Source organism: Notamacropus eugenii, chromosome 5, assembly GCF_028372415.1.
Source record: "Notamacropus eugenii isolate mMacEug1 chromosome 5, mMacEug1.pri_v2, whole genome shotgun sequence".
Lineage (NCBI taxonomy): Eukaryota > Metazoa > Chordata > Mammalia > Diprotodontia > Macropodidae > Notamacropus > Notamacropus eugenii.
The window spans coordinates 381,090,590-381,118,298 of NC_092876.1; the positions used below are offsets into that span (position 1 = coordinate 381,090,590).

Below are 27,709 nucleotides of genomic sequence, written 5' to 3' on the forward strand. Positions count from 1 at the left end.
CATTTTATGTTTCCTGTTCTTAATTTAAAAGCATGTGAATGAAATGTTTTATATTGCTCCCTGCTGCTCATTATTCCCTTTTAAAGAGGACTGATGACATTATGGGGTGATGTCTTGACGCATGTGTGAATTGGATTTCAGTGAGACAGAGGGGTGCAAAGTCATCAACCTCACTCTTCCAGAGTCATCAAAGTCCATCGACAAGACAAAGGTCAGGAAGGCTGGTGATGGCCCAGGAAGCAGGATGACCTTGGTGTCTTTGATGCCTGACCAAGCTCTAAGTGCTCCACAGTGTCTGCTTTAGCCCTCTTCCTGGCCACTGGAACAAATTGTTCTCATCTGCCCATTCCTCCAGGGGAAGTCTTCATCTCCTTCAGGTAGACCAGTGGACTTGAGAACTGTTGGTTGCTCTCAACCTGGATTGGTCATCTGTCAAGTCAGTTTACTGGGCTGTGGCTACTACACATGCTATAGCTTTTCGGAGCCACAGATGAGGACTGGGGTAAAGGTGAACACCAAAGGTAGATGAGCAATCCTGAAGGTGGCTCAGCAAGCCCTCACATCAAAGGTCCTAGTCCTCATGGAACACCCCATATACCACATTACTCACTAAAAAAGGGGGGAGTGAAGAGGGAAAATGCCTTTTATAAGTTTTTTGTTTTTCTCATGTGTGGGAGACCAGAATTTTTTTTTGGTGCATCAGTAACCCTCTTTAGAAAAAAATTGATATCTTTTGTTTTGCATTAACTTCCTTTTCCTATAAATCCACTCCCAACTTCTCTTATTCATTACAAAATCATATCCATAGGAAGAAACAAAAAAGAAAAGAGGCAACCTACTTGTTTTTAAGGCCTAATTAAAATAATAGCAAAGGTGTGATACACTTATGTTCTTAGCAGCATAGTACCAGAATTCTTCTGGTTTCCATGATGTTCATATCCCTTCTGCAACACCATCAGTTGCATGATAATGGGCAAGTCACTTAATATCTCTCAACCTCAGGTCTCTTATCTGCAAAATAGGGACAACAAATTAAAAAAAATAAGATTCACTACCCACCTTACAGGGTTGTTCTAAGCTTTGCAAATCTTAGATCTCTTTATGAATAAGTTCTTCCAATGTAGGATGTTACATAAAAACAATTACTATTTATTTTTATGTTTACTCCCATTCAACTATTACCCTCTCTTCTTCCAACCTTTGGACCAGGGATTCTTTTTGTCTTCCTTTATACATCTGCAATGCTTTGACCAATGCTTTGATACAGAGGAGGCATTTAATAAATGCTTGTTAATTGATTCATCAGTTAAACAGCTGTCAATGACTTTTGATATTAGTAGAGAAGAAAGATGGAAGCTGGAAACAGAGACCATGAATAGAGATGGGAAACAGCTGAGTTTTGAGATTTTTGTTGTCGAATTTCTCTTTTCCTTTTCTCTGCTACTTGAGGACTTTTCCCCCGCATAATTACTTGCTATTTCAATAAAAAAAGACGTCATCCTTAAACACCTGCTTTGCCAAATGGAAGGAAACAGGCTTTTAGGTGGTGTGGCTTTATTTAAATACACATTGCTATGGAGTTTAAATACTTCTCTAGCTTTACTGTAGTAGTAAATTTTAATCCTGGTGACAGAAGCAATTGCTCTATATAAAATAAAAGGAATTGTTTTAAAGTTCAACTTTCTCCATTTCAGGGAAAATGAATTCCCACAAAACTAAATTTAAAAGGACCAAAAACTTCTTAGCTTTTAGAGGAGGAGGGAAGAAAAACCTCTGCCTTTTTGTGCCAAAGCACACAGAAAGCTTATATGGCACTATGGAAAGGTGAGGGGACTAGGCCTGTTTCTGAGGGAGTAAACGTTTCTTTTATTTCCTTTTCTCTTTTACATTGGCTGCTAATAATTTTAAACTGTCCTGGCATTTTGCAGGCAATAAAAGGACAAAATCCCTGAACTTTTTCTGCAAACTCTGTAATTCTAGTCTTCTGTTTTTAAAGCAAACATTCCTGAGTAAAAAGAAGGTGTAAACCTTCTTGTCTTAAATTGGGTCAAAAGCATGAAAATACAGGTCAGAGTCATTTCCAAGAGGGGTGAACAGAGTCCTCTCCAGTCCAAATGCCTTACTGGTCTCTACAGGAGCCTCTCTGGCTCCTCTTCCTAAGAGATCCTAGGTTTAGAACAGGATGGAACATCAATGTTCATGTAGTGTAACCACCTCATTTTACGGATAAAGAAACTGAGGGCCATGGAGGTTGAATAACTAGTCCACGATCATACAGGAGTTTGTATTAGTGAAATGATTAGAAAGCAGGTAAAAATATTTAGTTAATAATAAGAAAATCAAGAGAAGTAAGAAGGTTTGGGACATGAACTCCAAATGCCAGCATGAACATCAGTGTCTAGAAATAAATTCCGGAGATAGACTGTTCCACTGTGGCAAGCTGAAGGCCCAAAGTCTTAGCTACAAGGTTGCAAAAGAAAGGTTTCTTCTGATAAGCATTTGTTTCCTAGTTTTCTGTACTTGGCCCTTTATGATAACTGCTTTGGTAAATAACATAGACGTTGAAACATTTTATTATTGGAACAGAAATACAATTACATGCAGATGTTGCTCTGTGATTCATTGCTTTGTGTTACATAAATGCTAAAGCTGGAGGGAGCTCATAGGTCATCCAGTAAACACTCTAGGCTTAGCACACTTATCTCCTCTAGTATTTTCTTGATTTCCTTATCTAATCTCTTTTGTGAGTGTTTCCACAGACTAAGCCTCTGGGTCCTCTCTTGGCAACAGATTTCTTCAGCCAATTTCTCAAACTACTGTCAAGATTTTCTTCATACCCAATATAAACTCTCCTTACTTTATTTTCATTCAAAGATGGTTCTTTCCCAAAAACATTCCTGAGCTACCACATGCAAAATTACAATTACTTTCAGATCATCTCTTTTAAAATTTGTCCTTGTTTGTCTGCTCCTTAAAGTCTCTTTCATTTCTTTCAGATCTAACTAATGAATTTTCCTCTCTCTCTCTGTCTCTGTCTCTCTGTGTCTGTCTGTCTCTCTCTCTGTGTCTCTGTGTCTCTCTGTCTCTTTCTCTCCCCTTTGGGGGAGAAAATAATAGCTAGCATTTATGTACACTTGACAAAATAATTTATCTTTGGTACCTCATTTGATCCTTACTACAATGCTGAAAGGGCAACTAGGTAGCATAGTAGATAGAGTGCCAGACCTGGAGTCAGGAAGACCTGAATTCACATCTGTCCTCGCATACTCACTGTGTGACCCTGGGCAAATCCCTTACCCCTGTTTGCCTTGGTTTCCTCCTATGTAAAATGAGCTGCAGAAGGAAATGACAAACCACTCCAGTATCTTTGCCAAGAAAACCCCAAATTGAGTCATATAGGGGCAGACATGGCTGAAGTGACTGAATAGCCACAAGTATTATTGACCATATTTTACAAATGGGGAAACTGAGAGATGTTAAGCAATTTGCCCAGGGTCACACAGCTAGTAAGTATCTGAGTTAGTTTACAAACTCAGGTCTTCCTAACTTCAAGTCCAACAGTCTACCCACTGTGCCAACTATCTGCCATCTTACTAAGAGACTGGTGGAGAGATGAAGAATACAGAAGAATAAATATCAAGTTATAGAAACAACTGCAATTCATGTAATTCCAATGAGAGGCAAAAGTGTGAGGTCGATGGATCAGGTTGTTACCCCCATGAGGTTAGAATATGTCTATGCTAATGAACTTTCAGCCTGGTCAGGTGCTGCTTTTATCTTTCTATACTTCAGGGCCCAGCTTAACTCTCATCTCCTCCATTAAGCCTTCTTCCATTACCCAACTTGTTCTTTCCCTCCTTCCACTTCATTGAACCTTTACTCTCTGCACTGTTATTTTTCTTTCTTTTAATATCATGCTATTTTATGTTATTATTAGATGATTTCCTGTCTCTTCTCAAGTAGATGGTAAACTTCTTTAGGGGAGGACACTATGTGTTATATGTCCTTGAATCTGTCTCAGTTCCCAACATGACACTTAAGTCAGTCAATAAGCATTTATTAAGTATTTACTATGTGTAAGACTATTCTAGATGCTCTGACTATAAGGAAATGCACAAACATGGTGCCTGTCATCAAGGGGCTCCCATTTTAATTGGGAAGTTAGTATATAAATAAACAGGAGCTCACATTCCAATGGGACATAGTAAGTTTTTAAAACATGTTGTTAAATTGGAATGGATTCTTATTTAGACCTCTGGTTTTCTGGAACCTCCACACTTGCCAAGCCTTGACTTATTCTATGGTCACTAAAAGGAAAGAGTTTTAAGTTTAGGACTGGAATGAATGTCAAAGACTATATAGTCCAATACCCTCATATTACAGAGAAGAAATTGAGGGCCATGGAAGTTAAATAGAGAATGTTGGAATGTAACCTCAGAGGAATGAAAACATGACTGACTTGAGTGGTGCTTCTTCAATGAAGATTCTGGTAGGAATGATCACAGGAGTCTGTATAAGAGGCAAGATTAGAACTCAGGCTCACTGCATAGAGAGAGTCAATGCTCTTTCCAGAATAACAGGCAAGATCTTTGTCTCCTGTGGAGCTACCCTAAATTAGACATCTGAGTCCAGGGTTCAGAAGTTTCATGAGACAGATCAATTGCAATTGGTCAATTCCAAGACTTTCACCTGAAATTCCATTCTATTTCAGGAAGAAGGTCTAGATCACCTTAAAAATTCAGGTGCCCTAAGTATAGACAGCATAGTTATATCTTGAGATAATTCATAAGGTCCTACTTCCTCAAAATATTTTCCCCACTAGTCTTCCACAAGTAACTAGAATCCCTATAATTAGAATTACTGCACTGTAATGAAAGATTATCTTTAGATCAGTTCTTCTAAAATACACATTGAATATGTATCTTTCACCATGCCCCAGAAACTTACTCATTACAGAAGTTCAGTCCAGCCTTCAAATTCACATACTAGAATTTTCTTTGCCCCTTTGGGTTCTCCTGTGCTCTTACTAGAATCTCCATTGAAGGAGGGACTTCCAAGTCAGCCATGTCTTCATTTCTCTGAGGCTGAACTCCTATCATTATCTATCTGTACTTCATGCCACCTTTCCCACAAACATTCCCCCTTTTCCCATTTTCTCAACTTTCTTTTATGTGTTACCTTTCCCTGTGAGAATAGCTCCTTGAAGGGAGGGGACTGTCTTTCTTTCTACTTGTAATTATGTTCCTTGCACTTAGTGCAGTGTTTGGCACTTAATAAATGTTTGTTGTTGATATTTGAGCTGAGGAAGTATGGTATCCTGGAAAGAACAGTAGATTTACAGTCAGAATATCTGTCTTCAAGTATTAATCAGAAAATCCAATTACTTGAGTGGCCCTAAATTTAATTTCACTTCTCTCAGTTTCAGTTTTCTCTTCTTGGAAATGAAGTTCTAGATGAGGTGATCCATTAGGTTCATTTCTAAATCCTATAACCCAGTGTGGTGGTTTAAAAAATTCAAGAGACATAATTTCTAATAATTTAGTTATGTAATTAATAATGCTAGCATGTTTATTAGTAAAAGGATAGTCATTTGACCATCATTTTTAGAACAAAGACAGTCATGGAGGTGGGCTCAGAGCTTATACTTTTTTTTTTTGGAGGAGGAGTGGCAATCAATTCTGATTGTTTAACACAATATATTAAAATGAGAGGCTGAAAGTGACATCATGTCACCCTTGGAGGGGAAACTTATCTCTATACTCAGACCACCCCTAGCCTTGGTCTATCTGGACCCAAGTTTGATTGAATAGAATTCACAGGAGACTAGAGATCCCTTGTAGGGTTGGGTTGGGTCAGAGAGAGAAGTTAGTTCAGTCTCGTTATCAGTGACGTCCTTCAAGAGACTGAACTTTTAAAATCAAGATTTTGTTGTTTGCTCTTCTTTGTTGAAGAGAACCTTGACATCAGGGAGGTGATGTTGTGACATGTAAGTAAATTGGATTTAAGTGAGGGAGGGCTAAGCAGAGAAGGGAAGAACTCTGGAACTCCCCATAATATTGATTATTAATAATCATTTCTCTCACTAAGATCAACTCACCCAGTCCTCTAATTTATAGACAAGGAAACTTGCTCAAGGGCATGCAAGGTATTGTTAAAACTATGAATAAAAGCCAGTGTTTTTCTTCAAAACCAAAGAAGAAACAGCTAGAATTTCCACCCAGATCTTTTAAATTCAAGTCCAATGGCCCTGCCACCCTAGGATTGCCCTAGTAACTCTAGGAAGTAGGTTCTGAAAATTTGAGTGATTTGGTCAAGGTTTAGCACAGGTAGTAAGTACTTGAATAAGTAAATGAATGTAAATATCCTAATGTCGAGGCTGTTCCCCTACATTCTGATGTCTCAGCTCAGAACTGGGTTTGACAATAACCATGTTACCTTGGGTAGGTCACTTCTGAAATTCTCTAATCCTCAATTCCCTCACATGTTACATGAGGATAATTATACTCTCCTAACTTCGTAGAGTTGTGTAAATAAAGCAAGATCAGTGAGATAAAAGCAGTATGATGAAGCTAAAAGTGTGGCATAAATAGAAGGAATTATGCTGCCTTGAAATTTTGTTTTAACTTCATTTTAATCATTATCTTCATTCTATATATAAACTTGCTCTATTTTCTCTGTTATACTGTGGTCTCTAAAATCCCATGAATACTTTAATCACTATTTTTTGAATTGCATCGGTCAACTCTATTGTGAATTTTTATGTCTACAACCTTTAACAACAAACTTCATTTTCTAGCTTAGAAGGACAAAAGTTCTAATGCATCAAAGTCTCTGATTATCTTAGAGTTAAGTTATTTTAACCATTTTCTACCCTGAATATGCTTTAACCTCTCTTTGCTTTAAAAATACGAAGACCCCCAAATTAAATATAATTTTTTGATAAAGTATACCTTTCAGTGATTAAATGACATTGTAAATACACTCTCAATGAACTTTTAAAATAATAGGCCTAAGCTGCTAACTCATATTCAGCGTAATTACAGGACATCATCATCTCCAAACATGCTTTTATGTTTTTGTTTTGTTTGTTTTTATTCTTCTCTGCTGTGGGCCTTGATTGTAATCCTTTATATGTACTCTTGTCTTTTTCTTATAATTTCTTCATCTTGTCCAGATTGCTTCTAATTCTAATGCTGTCTTCCAAAGTGCTGATTTTCCATGTTGGTGTTGGCTACAAATTTCTTTTGATCATTCAAATCAAAGATAAAAATATTAAAGAATACTTACCTTGAAGCATCCTTGTCAGATTTCACTATTTTCCAAAATAGTCAAGATTGGCCCTAAATTAAACCACTGATGAAATTACTTTAGCTGCATGAATTAATACCAAAAATAAAAATCATATTCAATCATTATTTTATAACTTTGCCCAAGAAGTCTACTGTACTTTGATATTTTCCTTTTTTTTCCTAATTTTTTAAATCAGGCCTGTGATCTTACTGATGAAAGGCAATGGTCTCCAAAGTGTGGGTCATAACATGATCCTCATGAGTATATGATCATCTAATCAAAGGAGAGAAGATGAGTTTCTTCTTGCCATCCATGTCATTGCTAATCATGGAGCATGTTTTTGACACAGAACTACCATTTGGAAGTATTTTCACTCCAATGTTCCCCCATTTCAATCTCTCTAATTTCTGGGATTGCAAACTCCTAATGTCTACTCTTCTTCTCAGGAAATGAGCCTGTTAGGGAAGTTACAACCTAACTCCCATCCTTACAGGCTCCACTGAGAAAATTCCCTCTTTCTACCTCAGTACACCTTCTCCATCATCCCCAAAAGACCACATGGTTGTGGCAAGGAGGTTTCTCTGAGCTCCAGGGAAGTGAAACAGTAAGAGCCACAACACTTTTTTAAATTTTGGGTGGGACATGGTGGGTCACACAGGATGAACATGCATGAGTGGGTTGCAATCTGTATCACAGGTACAGATACATTCTCTTTACCCCACAATCCACCTCTCTTCCAAACTTTCCTGTTACTCTCAAGGGTACCAACATTCCTCAACTTTCCTTTAGAAATGGCAAATTCTTTATATTTCCCTTTAAAAATATTCACAATTCTAGTGTCATTCGTAACTTTTTACTTTCATTCATCCCATATATCTAAGTAGTTGACAATCTTGTCATTTCTGTCTTTGCAATGTTGCTTGTAATCATCTTCTTCTTTACCTCACATGCCCACCACTTAGTTCAGACCCTTATCAACTCTTGCCTAGACTATTATATTGGACTCCTAATTAGTCTCCCTGCCTCAGTTCACTACCCTCTGCAATCTATCCTCCCCTCAGCAGACAAGTTATAGGTCTGATCCAATCATCCTCCTCTTCAATAAATTCTAGTCATTCCCTGTTGACTCTAGGATCAAATAAAAACTCTTTGGTTTGGCATTTAAGTGCCTTACAACTTTGCCCCATTTACCTTTCCAGTTTTATTATGTATTACTATATAGTCCAGCCAAAATAACATTCTTGCTATTCCTTCTACTCACTCAAGAACACCACTAAAATATCCAAATGAATAGAAATTAAAATATGACACTTTCTATTAAGCTGAATCACACAAAGAAAAAGCAACGGACTCATTCTGAAAACTTCTGCTGAGTGGAAACCAGAGGCAATCAACTTTTATTGAATATTTTTTGCTTTGTTCATGATGCATATCTGCACAAAGGAAAACACAAGTCCTGCTGAAAAGTTCAATGTTATATTCATTTACTATCATGACCCAGGATGCAAAGGTTGTATTGTGCTCCTTTTAGTAAAGACTTTCAAGAAAGAAAGAAGGGAAAGAAAGAAGGAAGAAAGAGGAAGAAAGAAAGAGAAAGAAAAAAGAGAGGAAGGGAGGAAGGAACGAAGGAAGAAAAAAGAGAAGGAAGAAGAAACAAATTCATTTGCTTGGCAAGCTATGTTGATCAGATTAACTGAATAATTAATAACCACTATTATTTATAATTCTGCTTTGTCTCTCAAATCGTACCCAATGATTTTTCAAAAATAATGCAGCACATTCAGTCAATTGCTTCTCACACTTGCTTTTTAGAGCAAAAAGGGTTTTTAATATATAAATATTTACATATAAATAAAATAAAAACATTTCCCAATATTATTTATCTCACTGTTTATCCTTTCAACTCATTTATCATTTGGGTATATTTTATAATGGACATAATCTGTTAATGCAATAACGCAGTTAGGTGGTGCAGTACATAGAATTCCAGGTTTGGAGTCAGGAAGATTCATCTTCCTGATTTCACATTGGGTCTCAGACACTTTCTGATTGTGGGACCCTGGGCAAGTCACTTAACCCTGTTGGTCTCAGTTTCCTCATCTATAAAATGAGCTGGAGAAGGAAATGGCAAACCATTCCAAGTCTTTGCCAAGAAAATCCCAAAGAGGGTCACGAAAAGTCAGATACCACTGCAGAAGACTGAACAACCACAAGAATCATTTATATATAAATGACTAAGTATCTGAAGATACACGCTTATTTTTTTTTAACTGATGTGGTGTGCAATGAAAAACAATGTGGAAACCAGTGGTAAGGGACCTTCTTCTATAACTTAGAATCTTAAAGTTGCCTTGAGGGTACTGAGGCTTTGAATGACCTGCCCAGGATCCCATAGTCAATATGTATCAGAGGTGAGAAATGAATGTAGGATTTTCTGACTAAGGCCAATGCCCTATCCACTTCCTACGTATAATAAAACTAAAATCGAACTCTTGAAAGAGCAAGAGGGTTTTTTTCCCCCTTCTCATAAAATGCTTGTATTTAATTTACATTGCTGTGTTTGCCAATTTTCCTCTAGAAACATTATTCAGAGATGGTATAATTAAAGCACATTAAACTTGGAGTCAGAAAACCATAGTACTGGAGCCAGTTCTGTCCCTAGAACCTATGCTGACTTGGGTCTCAGTTTCCTCGTTTGGGTCTGTATAAGATTGCTAATATCCTTACACTCCTCCCTTTCCCCCTTCAGGTCCTTCTCCATTCTCACTCCCTTTTCAGTTTCCATTTAAATGTTGTCTTCCTCAGTTAGAATTGAGGTTAGGAACTGTCTTTCTCTATACTTATCCTCGTAGTCCCTCCACTTGGCACATAGTAAGCGCTTAATAAATGCTTGTTCACTTATTGACTATCAGCACTTAGAATCCATAATTCCAGGATCCCATGAATCTCAGAGTATATTTAATCCATTTGTGCTCTGATGACGTCACCTCCTCCAACAAAGAAGTCAAAACCTTTCACTATCAAACCCATTCTTTGTGGAAATTCATTTGGAAAGATACATTTTATTCATTCCACCCCCTGAATTAAGGTAGCTTATATTTTGTGTTTACAAGTGAAATGACTGTGTGCTTAGAATTGCAGATACAAATTTGGAGGCCAGCTTAAGATGTTTGAAGGTTTAGCCTTTAGTGAGAAAAAAAAAAGGAATTCTTTTGTCTTGCATCAACATGTTAATAAAGTCTAAAGTTCTTGCACAAACAAAACTGACTTCAGTGGGAATTACTTTCACATAAAGGCTTCAGAATCATAAGTAGTGAAGAATTCTTGAAAGCTATTTTTCCAGCAGTCCGGAGTAGAAACCGCTATTATTTCTTACATTGAGACGATCAGGATGAGTCTTAACTTGGTGGAATGGATTTGTATGTACTTTGGAGAGAAAAACAAGAATAATATTTTGAAAGCATTTTTTTCATAATATTTTATGACCAGAACTTATATTGGGCAACCATATACTTGTTCTTCTGCTTTCTATTATTTCACTTTCTGTTATTTCTGGAATCATTTAAAGGTGGTCATTTGAAAAGGCTTTATCAAAGGTAACCAGTTTGCATAAAGTCGTTCCTGATTCCCCAACTGCTGTTGATTCCTCATAAAGCTACCTTGTATTTTTTTTGCTTATTTATGTTTTTACATATACATATATATACACATATATATACATATATATATATACACACACGTGTATTTATTTATACAAAGTTTGTGTGCTTTTCTTCCCTGATAAAATGTAAGCTCCTTGAGGGTAGATATTATTTATTTGTCTTTGTATTCCCCGCTTCTTAGCACATTGTCTTGCATATAGGTGTTTAACAAGTGCTTCTTGATTGATTAATACCTTTTTTAAAAGTTTACAATAAGACATGAGGAAACCAACATTTTTGATGTTTTATTTACTCTTAAATTCTGATTTGCTTTTCACTTTAAGAGAATAAACATGAAAATTAGACCTAGAGTCATGAAGGCCTGAGTTTGAATGCTACCTGCTACTTTTCTGTGAATCTAACCAAGTCTCTTGGAGCCTCAAGTTTCCTCATCTGTAAAATGAAGGTAATAATTTCCATGGCACTTACCTTTTAGGTGGCTCAAATGAGATAAAATCCTTATCCAATTTTTAAGTGTTCATTTTTCATTTAGAAAATACTTAAGCTTACTGGTTTAGCTTGTAATTTAGAAACAGATTTGGACGTGGAAATTAATATGACACCATTGATACAATAATACTCCCCTGACAATCTCTTTCCTCACAGTCCCACTGACCAGAGTTCCAGAAGCATGTTAAGGATGCTGGTCATTGATGTTAGTGAGGAGCAGCCACATTGATAACTATTATGAATGAAATAAAGACAAATCACTAATTTTAAGATTCATATATGTTTTCTATCTGGTGGGCCACTATTGTCTCAGAATATGTGGAAAAATAACTGGCATTTATATAGAGGAATTTCTTGATGTTTAGATTTTCCTTGGTCATTCATCTGAATTGGTTATAATTACAAAGAGCTATTCCTGTAACTATGCAGTACAGTGGATGTACAATGAGAAGTTAATGATGATTATATAATACATATATACACATATATGTGGTATTATATATATAATAATGATTAGGTTAGTGAAATAATAAATATCTGTTTCAAAACCAGACTTGAGTCTGCCAAAGGTGCTTTTGATAAAGTTCATTCTCACATTGCTAAAGTCTTTGACTTATCTGAACTTTGTAACAGACTCTTAGAGCAGGGTGGGGTGGAGGGTAGGGGAATTAGCAATTAGGGTTAAGTGACTTGCCCAGAGTCACTGAGGTGGTAAGAGTCTGAGGTCATATTTGAACTCAAGTCCTCCTGATTCTAGGGGGTGGTGCTCTATTCACTGTCCCACCTAACTACCCCATTTAGGCTCTTAAGATTTAGGACATTTCCTTCAACGTAATCAGATAATTCTGTATTAGGACTTCAGAGCTATAGGCGTGATGATAAACATTCTTCCTCTTATCAATATTAACTGAGAATTATAGAATTTCCAGGAAACACAACTGGGACCTTAAAATCCTAAAATCACAAGAGTGCACAAAAAATATTTTTTTTATACTGAGGATTTCCTGAAAAAGAATGCTAAGTAAACGAGGAATGTTGATAACCATTTCAATCTCCTATTTAAAAAAAGTAATTCAAAATCTTTGATGTACATTCACAAATCTATTATTATGTGTGATATTTATTCCTTTCAAAATGATTTTCTGAGAAACTTTTTTTAAAACAAAGAGCAGAAGCATGAAAAATGATGTCCCACAGCTTTCTCCCTTAAAAAAAAATCCTTTGACTGCCTAATGGTAGTTTTGGAAAGCCACTTAATGTAAAAGCTCAAGTTAGCCACTTACTGAAGTAGCTTCCCCCTCCCCCGCAGTTTCCTAGCATAAAGATGATTTTTATTAAAGTGAGTTAATCCTTTTTTACTCTTCCTCGGTGCTTTGTAGACAAGAATGAGTTCTCATAAGCCGTTCCGGCATGTGGAGAGTTAACCAGGTTAAAAGGATCCCCAGCTAGCTTCTTTCACCAGGAATGCAATTCATGTTTACCTATATAAGGAAACCTGTTAGACTGAAATCAGTTTGGCGGATTTTTAAGCTGACAGAGAGACATGTAAGCACACACCCTGGAGAGTGGGAGTGCTTTGGTAGGCTGGACAGAGCACAGCTTCCTGAATCTCAAACTGACTGCAATTCAGCTGATCCTGAGGAAAACAGCCCAGGAGCCTTCTCCCAAAGCAGGCTGCTTCGAGGAACTATCCGCCTGGTTTCTGAGATCAAACTTAAGGGGAGGGGGAAAGTAAAAGACAAGAAAAATGGAGAAGCAGGTAAGTTGTGGTTTTCTTTCTTTCTTTTTTTTAAAGAAATAATTCCTTGCCTCTTGGAAGTGACACTGCTATACCGCTTTTGTAAGGGGAAGAATCTCTTGAGTGGTACTGCTAATCTGTGTTTCTTAAACAGCAGCTCATTCTTGCCTAACCTATACTTCGGAAATACCTTGAGACAGCTCTTTGCCCCTTTATGCACCCCAAGCGTCCACAGACAATTCTTTCAGCTCCTCAGACATTGTAAAAAGTTTGTTTCTAGTCTGAAACGATCTGGTCTTCGAAATGAGCAAACTTTCTTATCTTGGATACAAACTGAGCAGTGCAGAAGAGTCAGGATGCTTTGAGTAAATGCTTGAATCCCTAAGGAGGTAAGAGCAGATGCGAAGTTTGAGTTCTTAAAACCACAGGCAGCATAATATTTGGCAGACTGTAATTTGTCATTTTCTTCCAGAAAAAAATAAAAGTCCAAAGTATTGGTTTTCATTCATTTAATTCTGCTTCTCCAGGGAGCAAAATTCTCACATTCAACCCATGCAACAAAGGACACCTTCGGAGACACTTAGAGAAAAAAAGCCAAGCTGTGCTCTTTGTTCTATCAAATGTAAAGAAACTTTCTCTGATTCTTTGACAAGTACAGTATTCCCCTTTTGTATATACAGCAAGAAAGATGGATAAAAGTTTTATGCCCTTTGGCTTTGTATTTGATTAGTTAACTCGAGGGGGTAAGCCTGACTCTTTGCTCTCTTCTAAATGTATACAAGATCTCAATCTGAATGCAATTAAACAAGGAAATGTGAAAGCATGTAACAGGCAGACTTAGAGAATTTGGTTCTACTTTGGGACCAGCAGTTGTAAGATGCAACAGCTGGATAAAAGCTAATCAAGTTTTAGTCTGGGTCACAGGTAAAAATTGTGAAAAGGTACTGGTCATTTCAGCTGAAAACAAGTGCCCCAAAGTTATTAAGAATCAGGTGCAAAAGTTTTTGTTTTTGTTCTTAGTGGAGAGGTAGTTTCCTTAAATGAATTATTTTTGATAATTGTATGATTGCTTTGACTGCTCATCTCTCAAAGAAACATTGTAGTTATCCAGCACGTACAGCTGCTTTAATCTGGAGAGCTTGGGGAACAGGATTGTATTACTGGTTACAACAAGTGGCATAATGACCTAATTTCATATTTCTAAAACCTTGACTTTTTTTCTCTCAGCTTTATTTAAATAAAGGTAAGATTCTTCTAAAACCAGTTGGAGTAAGAAAAATACTCTCCCCTCCCAGATAATTGAATTGCCAAGTCAGAATGCATCTTGTAGGTAAAATATTAATTTAATACACGGTATTACATTGGCAATTCCTAAGTGCTGAAGCAGGGACCAGATGACCACCTGTCAAGCATGTTGTAAAGTTCAGTGCTGCCTGCGGTTGGAAGTTGAACTGAATTTCCTCCCCTGGTCCTTCCTACTTTGAGATCCAACATCTCTAAGTGCTTTATATGTGTACACACATAGGCATACACACACCTCTGTGTGTGTGTGTGTGTGTGTGTGTGTGTGTATTTCCTTAAATTTAAAAATAGCCAAATCAGATCTGGAGAAGTTATGCATACAGAGGACCTATTATATTATTGTCGTAGAGGTTTAATTGGGTGTTGGCATAAAAGAAAGCCCAATTAAAACTTTGTGAAACTCTTCAGCTCCCAAAATGACTAAGGAAACTGGGCATTCTTGATATTGCATTAATTTCAATAGAAATCTGCAACACAGGAAACACAAAGTGCTATTTAAAATGTAGAGTCAACTCTTGATCATCTGTATGTGGATGATCCATATGTTGGTTTATCTGCAGCAGATGTTTGATCCCAGGCTGACTTCTTCCTGCCAAGTAGATAACTCTCACCTATCTTACCTTCAACCTCCTCTTACACCACACTCCCACCCCACCAATTGCACACTATTTTTTTTTTATCAGTCCAAAGAAAACATAATTTGGAAATCATTGTGCCAAAATCCAAATGGTTTCTGGATTTATTTTCAATCATGTTTGCCACTGTTTGTTGCATTGTTGAAGGTGATTGATTGAGAGATGACTGTGCTACAGCATTGCTGAGTTTCTGTCTTCAAATGGAGATCTGCTACTGAGACAAAAATGAATGTTCCCCTCCACAAGAACTCCCCCAGGGGAGTTCATTAGCAATGAATTGGATTATTCTAGTGCCCAACCTACTCCCTGGGTGAATGAAAGCTAACTTTCTTTGGATCCTATGTTAACCCTTTCAGGTCACTTGGGTACCATTTCTTAAATGGCTTCAGCACCGGGTATCACTATTAAGTAGCTTCACTTTCACCCAAAGTATGGTTTGGAAACTTGAGGATTCTGGTGCAGTGTGTTAACTTGTGATTTGGGGTTCATTTCAAGGAAAATATCGCTATTTTTGTTGTCTTTCATGTAGTCATGGGAATGGTAAGGATTTTAGAAGGTCAACTAGTCCATTCCCATATTTCTATGGAAGACTGAACTTAAATCATTCCAGATGGGGGGGGTGGGGAAGAAGATGTCTGTTCTTAAAGATCTCTTGGGAAGTAGATTACAGCATGTTTATTCTGATGTTTAATCAAAAGTTGATAGCCCTTCCTAATGCTAGTATCCCTAATACAGTCCTTTCTCTAACGATTTACAGTACTATTCAACTATGTTTCTTCTAGATATCAAGGAAAGCTATCTTCTATTATATAGACAGTCTTAATGAGAAAATCATATGGCTCCCAGACATAAAATTGACATGTATTGCATACAAGGACTTAGATGTTGTACAGAATAAGTAAATCACATTCCTACTGCCACTGAACATCCCCTGAAAACTTTCTTTTAAAATATAAAATAAATAGAATAAAACAAAAAAGTCTCTACCTTTGCTGCATTGTGATCAGAGTGTTTACAAGCAAGAAATTGTTGCTAGTCACCTTGGCCATCTAGTGGGATAGATTTTCCCACTTTTCTAAGTATCAATCTGAAGTCAAATGAATATTTAGAAATAACAAATTTCAAACCAAAACAACTCTTCCTGGATATCTTGCACCCCAAAAGCAAGGGTTTTCACAGGATCATAGATTTAGAGCATCTAGTCCGTGTGTGTGTGTGTGTGTGTGTGTGTGTGTGTCTTCATTCTTTACAGCAAGAATGTAAGACCCAGAGAGGTTTACTTGCTCAAAGGCACAGAGCTGGTAAGCGGCAAAACTAGATATCGAACATGGCCCTCTGACTCTAAAACTAGCATATTTTCTGCTGTACTCATATGCTTTTACTTTGGAAGAAACCATTTTATGTTCATTCTTATCACCTTTTCTTGTTTTTCTTTTGTGACTGAAGGATGATGTATCCTCCGTTCTTTGGGTTTCTCTCTCTCGAGTTTCTCTTCCCCTAGCTTCTTGATTTCTCTTCCTGGATGGCTTGCCTGTCTGTTGGCTTCCATTGCCCTTTCTCAGGTACCCCATTTCAATCGCTGATTCCCAGGTGGTTTATTGAATGCAAGGTACTGTGCTAGGTGCTGATACAAAGACATCCCACTGGTGGATATTTAAAAAACCCTGTTTCTAGACAGCTGGTAGAGCCTCTGAACTGAGAAATCTCATGATTTAGAATGTCTCTTGTCTTAGAAATAATTACACTTTTTAGTGCTAGAGACTATCAGAACAACTCCACTGAAGGAGTTGTGCCTGTATGAAAAAACTTTCCATTTGTGGACAGAATTTCATTTGTCTAAATAGAAGGCAGGTTTTGGAGAAGTGAATTTATTTTTTAAATTAAATTTCATCTTTTTGTCCCCATTAACAAGCATTTATTTTCTCTCCTTCCAGCCTCCTTGAATAAAAAAAAAACAAAAACAAAAACCTTGTAATAAATATGCACCCTCACATAATTTATCAGAGGAAACTACATAGTAACAATGATTACTAACACACAAAGAATCTAAATTTTCAGGGAAATGGCTAAACAAAGCAATTCTTATTATTGGCTCTTATAGATGGACCTGAGTAAAGTGGAAGCTCAAATACACATTCCAGTAAAAAGGACGTGAGCAGCTGCCATTAATCTATAGTTGTATGTTTAAGGCTTAGAATCCGGGACAGAGAATTAATAACCGGTTTGCTCCAGTAGGATTCTTCAAGTATCTAGGGCACTGGCAGAACCAATTTAAAATATATTTATATTTCAAGAAAGGTTAGGTGATGAGATGATAGAATTTATGCAGTGAAGACAATGCCTCCTAGTTAAATGTAAAAGTACATTTCCATTTTTTAATTAATTGCTTGCAATCACATATTAGAAACCTTCAGTGAATGAGCTTTTCAGAGAAACTTAGTTAAGTTAAAAGTTCATTCCAAAGATTTGACTCCAAAAAAGGATGGGTTTTTTCCTTTATGCAAAAGGATAATTATGATAGTAGCAACAAAAGAATGCTGATATCAATATTTCAAAGGATGTGCTAAAAGAATCTAAGTAAAGGTGCAACTCAATAGATTGCCACCATAGGGATGCAGTACATAGACTTGCACACTTAGAGGCTCATCTTCACTTGTCTCAACTGAAATTAAGCAGAGTCTCCTCCATTTGACAGTCTTAAATCTTAGCACATGACTGAATTGGAATTTTTATCCAAGTGCCAGAGTTCCAAAACACACCATTATTTATAGGTGTTGCCCTGTGAGCAAGGCTTCAGCTACTTAAGCTAAAATTATTTTTTACTTAGGAGAATCAAATTCTTTTGCTATTTTGGCCTCTGCTGACTCATCCATTTAAGACCTTAGAACAACACACACACACACACACACACACACACACACACACACACACACACACACACACACACACATACACACACACACACTTAAACAACAGATAGAAATGTGCACTCTAACTCCTCTGTTGACCCCAATGTTGGGAAACAAAAAGTGACCATTGGATTTCTACTTCAATTGGTTCATTCCTATCTAAATAGCCTCTGTGGGCATCATTCACAATGTCATGTCAGTGCTTCCCTCTCTAAAAAAAAAAATTTAAAGTAGAAAATTAAAAAAAACCCCAAAATAATAATACTTACATGGTTGTTGCAGTGCTTTTCAACCACAGAGACAATTAAAAGACAATCTCTACATCCTTTTTAACAGTGAACAGCTTTCAAACAGTATCATAATAGATGAGGTCAGTAGATAGGCGGCAGAAGGGCCAGAGACATTTGAATGAAGAAACCATGTAGGAGTGGAGCACAAAAATGAATGAGGTACAGAAGAAACTCAGCAATGGCAACTTCAGCAAGCCAATATTCCATACTGGCTATGGGACAGGAAATATATTTGATGGTAATAAAATTAGCTTTAGTTTATATAGCTTATAAGGTTAGCAAAGCACTTTACATACATTATCCCCATCCTCACAACAATCCTATGAGTTTTTTTTTACAGATGAGGAAACTGAGGCTCAGAGAGGCTAAATTACTTGCCCAGGTCACACTGCTAATATGTATTTGAGGTGAGAGTTCAAATCACATTTTCCTGACCTCAAATTTAGTGTTCTATCCACTGGCACATGCTTCTATTAGAAAATATCCCACCTAAGTTTTTTCTTTCTTTGACATAATGCTTTCTGAGGGAGAGGTAGTCTTTGATGTTTCCCTAACAGATTCAAACTTTACTCTTTTTGCCACCCTTTCTTTCTCCCTAACTCCCTATGCCTTAATGAATAACATTTACCTTCCTTGTCAAGACCTTGGGCTCTTAAAGGCTACACCAGTGAAACATAAACTCTGGAAAGTACTAGAGAGCTGAAAAGGCTTTGGGTATAGATTGGGGGTTGTCTGTGTACTGATCCAGGCAATATTGGAGAAGCTTATCACCAGGGCAGGAAAAAGGTGATGGATTTTATAGCAATAGCAATACATAAAGACTGTCCTAGTTATAAAGAAGTTGTAGTTGGTGGTGTGACCTGTCATAGTGACTGAAATTCTAAAATTAGAAATTCTTGAAATCCTAAAAATTTAGGTCTTCAGAATCTTCTTATTAAAATGAACATATTTCTAGGGAAAAGGATAACATGTTAAGTTCTTATCAGTTAGCAACTTGACAACAATTGTTTTCCAATCAAATCAATTAATTAAAAGAATGGCATACAGAATAGTGACTGGAGTAAGAAGGCAAGGACCCTGAAATGGGAAAAGATGGATTATCGAAGGGAAATTCTTTTTTGCACGATTGCTGGTTTTGCAAGTATATGTAAGGGTAGTCCTGGTGGAAAAGAATACTTCTCAGATGCCATCTTGTCATGGCATCTAGGAAGGGTGGAAGAGCTGGAAGCCACAATCTTTATATCTCTGCATGTATACACACAAACACACACATATGCATATACATATATACGTTTGCACATATGTACACGTATACATACACATAGATACATGTATACGTGTGTACACCTGTGCATGTGTATGTAAATATATATATGTATGTTTTCACTCTCCATAGTTAAATTGTTCAGTGGCTGGGAATTTTCTTCCCTTCCATTTTACCTTACTCCTGTGTAATCAGGATTAAAGCATCCTAGTAAGCAGACACTGGGACACATCCATTTCTCTACTGAGATGTTTTATCACTTAGAATGGGGCTTTTTTTGAAAATGTAACCAGAGAACTTGCAGTAATAGATGAGCATGCCCTACCAATTTCACACTCATGGCAGGGTTTTGTTAAAAGTTTGACACTGTTATTATGTTATCTGTTTTTAGGGATTGCATGTATACAGCATGTGTCATCACATTGCCCTTAAGTGACCTAAGTAAATTCCTTTCTTTCCACAAAGAACATACCTAATTGAAAAAAGCCATTAATGGATGCACAGCTGTAAGCAATGGTGAGAGAAAAAAGCTTTAGAAACCAACAGGTGTTAGAAAGGGTAGGGCTAAATCCTGTGGAATTCAGTTAGTAGCATCTCCTTGAGTTGTATAAATCTGGGAAAAGTTTGTAAAGTACCTCTAAGATGATCCCTTTATATACTCACACCCACATCCAAGCCCCAGTGCCTATAGTCTATCTATAAAGTAGTGACACTATCTCTGTAAGCCTCTTCAAAGCAACCAATCTCAATGTATTATGCTCAGTGTGTCTGTGTGTATACGTTAGTTATAAGACACATATATCCATATGTATCCCTCTATATGTGTGTGTGCATGAGTATGTTACATATATGTCTGTATGTGTGCGTGGATCTAGGTGTGTGTTCACAAATTCATATATGCTTCCACACAACCTCATTTGTCTCTTGAATCTCCATTTCCATGGACTGAAAAAAAAAGAAGCAAGATCCAAGGACAAACCAATTGGCAGACTGGGTACTGCACTGGTATTCTTATAATATCAAGGGAATGGGAGATGAGCTCCAGAACTTAGTTATATGGTCCCTCTGAGGCAAATTTATGGGCAGACATTGACAAGATGTATACAATATGGATGGATTTCAGTCTGAATTGTTGGAGGGAATACTCACTTTGATGAGATCATACATCGATTGGAAAATTGGAATTTCTTTGTTTATGGGGCAGTATAAGTTGCATAGCAAGATCATTTGAATTCCTCCTTTCTGTTTATTCACATATTTATTCCTACCCCACCCTACCCCCATGCAGCACAACAAGCTTATACCCTACATCCCACAGAAGAGGCACTAAAAGAGATGGTTAGTGTGATATAGTGAAAAGAATACAGTTCTTACAGAATGAAAACCTGTGTTTGAATTTACTCTGTGTGATCCCATGAAAATCATTTAATCCCTCTGAGTCTCAGTTTCCTCCTATGTCAAGGAAGCAGGTTGAACTGGATTAACCTAAGCTATCCCCTAGCTCTATGTTCATTGGGTCAGCTTATGTTATTTTTATACATGGGAGAAGGATGTTGGGACACATTAACTTTTTTAATTCTCCTATTTTATTCCCATATTTTGCTTGCTTCTCATTCTGACTGCATTTATGAGTTCACATTTAGTATTACAAATGAAAGTGAAGTGACTTTTCTGGGTTTTTTTAGGGGGAGGTGGAATTTGTGCTAGATCTATGATTTCATTGGTGTAAGGAACTTGCAATAAGGAAACTCCCTTTGCTAAAGCAGATGGTCACGTTTTACAAATTTGAGTCTTAATTTCCTAGGATATTGAGAGGTTAAGAGGCACACTGCCAGAGGCAAACCTTGAACCTAGGCTGAAATTGGCTTCTTATCCATTAACCATGTCCCCTCTCAAGATATGAGTTGGCTAAATGGCATAGATTAGTTAAGTAAAAAGCAGTTGTCATTTGGAATGGAAATGTCTGGCATATTTTCAAAAAGTTACTTTTCAACTGACCTCCTCCTCCACTTAAAACAAAGCATACAAAATCTTCCAAACAAAGCTTCTTTCCTACTTGAATTCCATTTGCCCCAAAATGGAACCAGAAAAGAGAGGAGAGATTTAAAAATTCATGGTCAAATCTGAATTGTTATTTCCCAGAACAGTTGCCATTATCACTTAATGAAGATTCTCTTGGCGATGAAGTCTCCTAGTTTGAAGTCAGAGCAGGGTCAATGAAAGCCTACAATCTCAATCTTCAAATCTAAGGAACAATACAATATTCCATGGAAACATTGCAGTGCCAGCTGTTCTAAGAACATATGCTGAAGAGGCATGATCCAGAGGAAGATAGAAGGAGTAGACAGTGTTGAACCAGAAAATGTCTTTCCTGTGCCCATGAACAAAATGACACTAAATGATAAAACATCTGCCAATTGCTTTGAGATAATTGAATAACCTGGTAGAGTTCAGGTGGCTTACTGAAGTGCTTTACTTTAGGCTATGGAAATCAGTAGTACATGTGCTAGGTTGGGCTTTTGTTCAACTCATTGCCCCTTCTCAGCAGATCCCCAGTACCAGGAGTTACTTCCCTTTGATGTCATTGGGAGTCCTGTGTTCTGAGCAGTCTTGTGCCCAAGCTCTGGGTCCTCTATGCAACCATCTTAAGTAGAAGGGTGAACATCCTGACAAAGTGAAAATACATCAGATATTTCAATGAATAAATAACAGGTGAGAATTTCTGCTTCTAGGCACACAAAAAAGTCCTTACCAAGATGAAGATGTGAACCTTGAGTGCTATCAGGCATTCTGGAGTAATTTATCCTCCTCCTGAAGGATTGAAAATGAAGTATCAAGAAGGTCTTTGCCAGCAGATGAGGGCTTGTAAATTAGTTCATAAAATCTGCTCTGTGTTATGCTTGAAATCATCTGCCTTATGTGTATTTGTCCTTTGAATTTGTTTTTGTATTTATTCCAGGCTGTAATTCAGTAGCACTCATCACCATATGAGTTTTATCCTAGATTCACATTTAAAGATGAGTAAATTGCCTGTTTTCTATGAGGAAAGGATGCATGAATTTATGTGTGTGAGGGAGAAGGCACATATATGTGTAATTATACATGTATATTATATGTCTGCTGATATCATTAAACTTTTAACTCTTAAATCTGTGTTTATGATCAGTGGTTTGGATAAACCACATACATATGTACTACTGATTTTAAAAGGCTTTTGCATTAGATCACATTCTTATCCTTTTTATTTGAATGTCTTGCAATTGACCTATTTCCCACATTGTTTCAAATTTAGCACTTTGTATATATCTATAGTAATACTGATATTAGTACAAGTAATAAAATACAATATTGTGTATAAAGTACTTTCAAGCCTAAATGTTCTATTTCAATATTATTATTAATAGTTAACAGTGGTTCTCACTTGACCTTTCGGTTTAATTTAAACATCAGAGACCAAACAACTACGTGTATGTGTTTTGTCAGCACTGGATTTTGTGCTGATAAACTTCTTAGTCCAAAATATGTTTTACTCTAAAATTTTCCAATATTTGTTTATATTAGTGGTAATACAAGTTATTGATGGTGATGGGAAGAAGGAAAGAGTCGTATGTCCAGTTTCTTATCTTTATGTGGTAAAGGGAGATCTTGATTATTGAAGTATCAGCCTTCAGAAGTTGAATGAAAATAAATCTAGGAAAGAGGGAAAAAAGAGCCAAGAAGATAAGAGAAAGACAAAAAAAGAAAAGGGAGAAAGTCAATTTTTTCTTTTCTTTGTGAAGCAAATTTAGTTTAATGTTTAATGAATATTTGTTGAATTGAATTAAAACCAATAATTTGAAATTGTTTGGCAAAATATTCTGCAAATATTTGTTGTGTCCTTTCTCTTCATGTTTGTCCTGCTGCCACTAAGTAGAACCTATTGTAAAATATGAGGGGAAGGACAAATGGAGGAGGAGGAGGAGGAGAGAGAGACAGAGAGAGACAGAGAGACAGAGAGATGAGAGACAGAGACAGAGAGATGAGAGACAGAGAGAGACACACACAGAGAGACAGAGAGACAGAGACACACACACACACACACACACACAGAGAGAGAGAGAGAGAGAGAGAGAGAGAGAGAGAGAGAGAGAGAGAGAGAGAGGAGAGAGAGAGAATCTTAAGAAACTTCTATGGAGAATGGGTTGCATTATAAAAGGAGTAGATTCAAATACAAATAAAGTTAAGAGATTTAGGAATGTGCTTAATTTGGTGATTAGGAGGGAAGAAAGAAGTGTTTCAGTGTTTTAAAGAAAGAATGGATAAATAAGTAGGAGTGAAAGAAAGAATAGCTACTATAGTATCAGCAAAAATAAGGAAAGAAGATCAGTAGGATTCTTATGCCTGGGAAATTATTACTCAATGAATTTTCTGATGGATCAGTGATAGGGTGTGGGTACTCCTTAAGAAGGATTTGTGTTTTGCAATCATTGCTGGTTTACTCTTTCTGTAAAACATTGTTGCTATTATTTGTTTTTCAAACATCTGTAACCATCCATGACCCTTTCTACCAATGCTGTAAGTATGGTGTCTGGAATATGGGTTGCTATGACTAATATTCTTCACCTGAGATAAGTGTTCAAGAATATGGACCAGCAAACCTCACCATGCTGAATGTCCTTGATTTGATAAATTTGTTTCTTGTCTGGCAAACAATAATCCAGCAGTCTCCATACAGGGCACTTCTCCCCACTTCCAAGTGCCTTTCATACATTTTGGAGTAATAAGTTTATCCACCAGTATCTGGCTTAATATTTGTAAAACACTTTGAACCACTAGTGGGGATGGGGTGATAAAGTCACAGAATCATTTTCCACCATTAAACTTTAACAGAGCTCCTTCCCACTTCATTTGGTTAATGCCCAATTTTAGAAACTAGACAAATCCGGGATCCCAAGGGTTTTGTCCTACTCATTTAATTTTGCTATAATTTTGGTCATAATAATTTGTAAGTCAGTAACCTAAAGGTTGTTTTTACTGATTTGGGGAGGACATTCTTACAAAGCCACTCATATATTTTGAGCTCCACTTCATCCAACACATTTGATTATCAAGGGCTAACAGTTAATTATGAATTCTTACCTGAAGCATAGAAATACGTCACAAAGTGGTTTGGTATATCCTACCAGTTGTTGACTCAAAGTTATGTAGCCATATTTAAAACTCCAGTGGGCAATCCTGAATAAGTGATGTTTTGCCTTTGATACAGTGCCATATCACCTCCCTTAGTATAGTGGTTAGACTAAAAACATCTGCTTGCTTTTATTACACATATGTTATTTAAGATGTTCTGTTTCTTTATAACATAAATCACTGAAACAGACTGACATTCAAAAAATTCTTGATGTTCCAATAAATTGGTCATTATTTGCTGAATTATTGAATATTAAATAGTTGCTCCTCTATATAAAAGATGCTAAGTAGCTCATGCTATTCTATGATAGTTTTTTGCTAAGCGTTTGCACTGGTGACAATTGTGCTATAAATAAGAAAGTTGACACAAGTCTGCAGGTAGCCAGGCATAACTGGTTTTTCAAAGCTCATTGCCCTCAGCTTCATCTTAATACTTTTGGTTTAAAAAAATCATTTCTAATTGCCAACCTTTAAATTGTTCTCCCAGCATCTGTTTTTTTATACTTTCCTGACACCGTTCCTTTGCTCTGTTGTTCCCTATTCCTAGAATGACATTCCTCTCTTCTCTACTTATGAAATTCCCATCTATCCTTTAATCAATAGATATATATTTATTGACTACTCTGTGCCAATCCCCTCCCTAACTCAAACTGCACCTGCTATGGAAAGCCTTCCTTAATTCCAACTAATAAGGAATGACTTTTCCCCCTTATATCTCACACAGCTCTTTGTTTGCCCCTTCCCCCTTAAGTATTCTTTAAAAAAATTATCATAGTTTGTGTGATTTTTTTATATTAGTATTAGACTTTAAGTCCACTAGAGGCTATCATTTAAATTTTTTATAATCTTCACCAATGTTTTTCACATTATAGATGTTTAATGAATATTCATTGAATTGAATTAAAGTCAATTACTTAAAATTGTTCAACAGCATGTCCTGCAAAGTTTCATTGTGTCTGTCATTTTCATGTTTGTCCTGCTAACAAGAAATAGTACCACTGGGAAGCCCTGTGGCTCTACAGTTTCTGTATATGTCCTTTTCATTAGAACTGGGTGGCAGTGAGAATCATTTTGACTTGACTGAAGAAAAAAGAAAATTCCAACAACTCATTATTGGTGTCTTTTTAATGGTAACAGGATTCTTTCAGTGAGACTTAAAAAACAAACAACTGGTTACAAAAATGGCAGCCACAAACCAAAGAATGGTTTTTGCATGAACAATCTAAGAAAAAATAGTCAGGCATTCTTTTCTTTTTCTTTCTCTCAGTTTCACACATGGATAAGGATCACTGTAAGGTATGATATGTCCCTTCCTTCTCCCAGTTGGAGATTGTGGTAGCACTAGGACATGTTTTTCACGTCTTTGATTAGTTTCTCTTTAAGGAGACAGGAATGCCATCCTTGGAATCTTATAGGTCTAAAGGATTAGGCCTTAGACCAATGGAATGGTTTTTTTATTACCCGGAACATGAAAAACCTAAAGAAAGGGGAGGTTCAGTGGAATTTCCACTACCTTGTTGAAGGTCTTTCGGATACAGCATTGTTGCCCTGGTAAATGTGGAAGCATAGGGCAACAGCATCTGTATTTTAGTAATTATAAGAAGTATCCTTTTAAATGATTTATTGTAAGTAGAGACATTTTATTGCATTTTATGGGCAATGAGTATTTCATTGCATTCCAGTCCTAAGCCTAAATAACTGGACTGGCTTGAACTAAACTTGGTCAAGACTATTTGGCATCAGTCCGCAAGACTGGAACAATGAAACATTTGTGGAGCATAAAATGTAATAAAATTACTTATAATAAAAAATTCACAAAGAATTATTTTATAATTAATTAAAAAATAAAACCTACCCCTTTCTGCCTCTTCATTCACTATAATAGCAGCATTGGATCCAAAAGACTTCCCACAGGGTGATGCGAGTTCCACTAAACTTCCCCCATTTCCTAATAGGCATGGTTCTTAATGCCTCAAATGATGAAGAAGCCCACCAATGGTTCAGGCTTTAGTCATCTCTATCAACCAGATCCTGAGGTTAGCATCACTGCTTCCCAAAAGGAAATCTGCCCTGTCAGTCTATGTAAAACAAAAACTGTTCCTACCACAGTATCATTAGAAAGTCAAGGGAGTAGTCTATGCTTATTAAAATTTTATTTTTACTTATTAAAAATTATTGTTGTTATTTTTGTTTTCATATTGCTTTTATTTCCTAATATATATTAAACTCTCCCCTCCCCATTCAAAGAGCCATCTTTTGTGCTAAGGAGTACAAAAGAAAAGGATAGAAAAGTAGCTCATCAGTTGTTGATTATGACTAACCAACTCCTCAAGGGAATTCAACATTATATAGGTTTTTCCACACTCACTGTCCCTGTTAGCATCGAAAAGATGTGGATGCATTTTCAGATCTCTTCTTTGGGGCCAAATTTGGTTGTTATAATTACACAGGTTTATGTTTGTTTGTTTTTAATTTACACTGCTATATGTTGGTTTCCTGGTTCAGCTTTCTTCACTTTGAATCAGTTCATGTAGGTCTCCCCATGATTCTTTGAATTCTTCATAGTCATCATTTCTTATGGTGTATTCATATATCACAATATGTTTAGTCACTTCCTGACAAATAGAGCTCTACTTTCCTCCCCGTTATGTGCTGTTATAAATATTTTGGTGCATGGGGGAGCCTGCTTTTTCTCTCTATCTTTATCTTCCCTTGGGATATATGCTCACTGCACTCTAAGTATAATGGAGGGTGGAGGAGCTTTATATTGTTACCATATTTGGGAGTTATCATAGTGACACTTTCTTGCCCAAATCCAAGCATTGGTAAAAAGGAGGCTACCCTGGCATTCCTGAGGAGAAACCAGTAAAGATCAGATAATGCAGATGGAGAAGTAGCTTGGGACCATCCAAGAAATTAAGATAAAGATTAATTTGGACATTAAGAAAGATTGGACCTGGA

General features: G+C 36.7%; 1 protein-coding gene across 1 annotated transcript in view; it reads left to right on the top strand.

Annotated features, from left to right (window-relative positions):
• Nucleotides 1-13,092: 13,092 nt before the first annotated feature.
• The window catches only part of MID1 (midline 1), a 438,516-nt gene continuing 423,899 nt past the window's right edge, over nucleotides 13,093-27,709 (top strand). The window contains exon 1 of the mRNA XM_072614388.1: nucleotides 13,093-13,200. The gene's annotated coding sequence lies outside the window, so the exon portion shown is untranslated. The remainder of the gene's footprint in view (nucleotides 13,201-27,709) is intronic.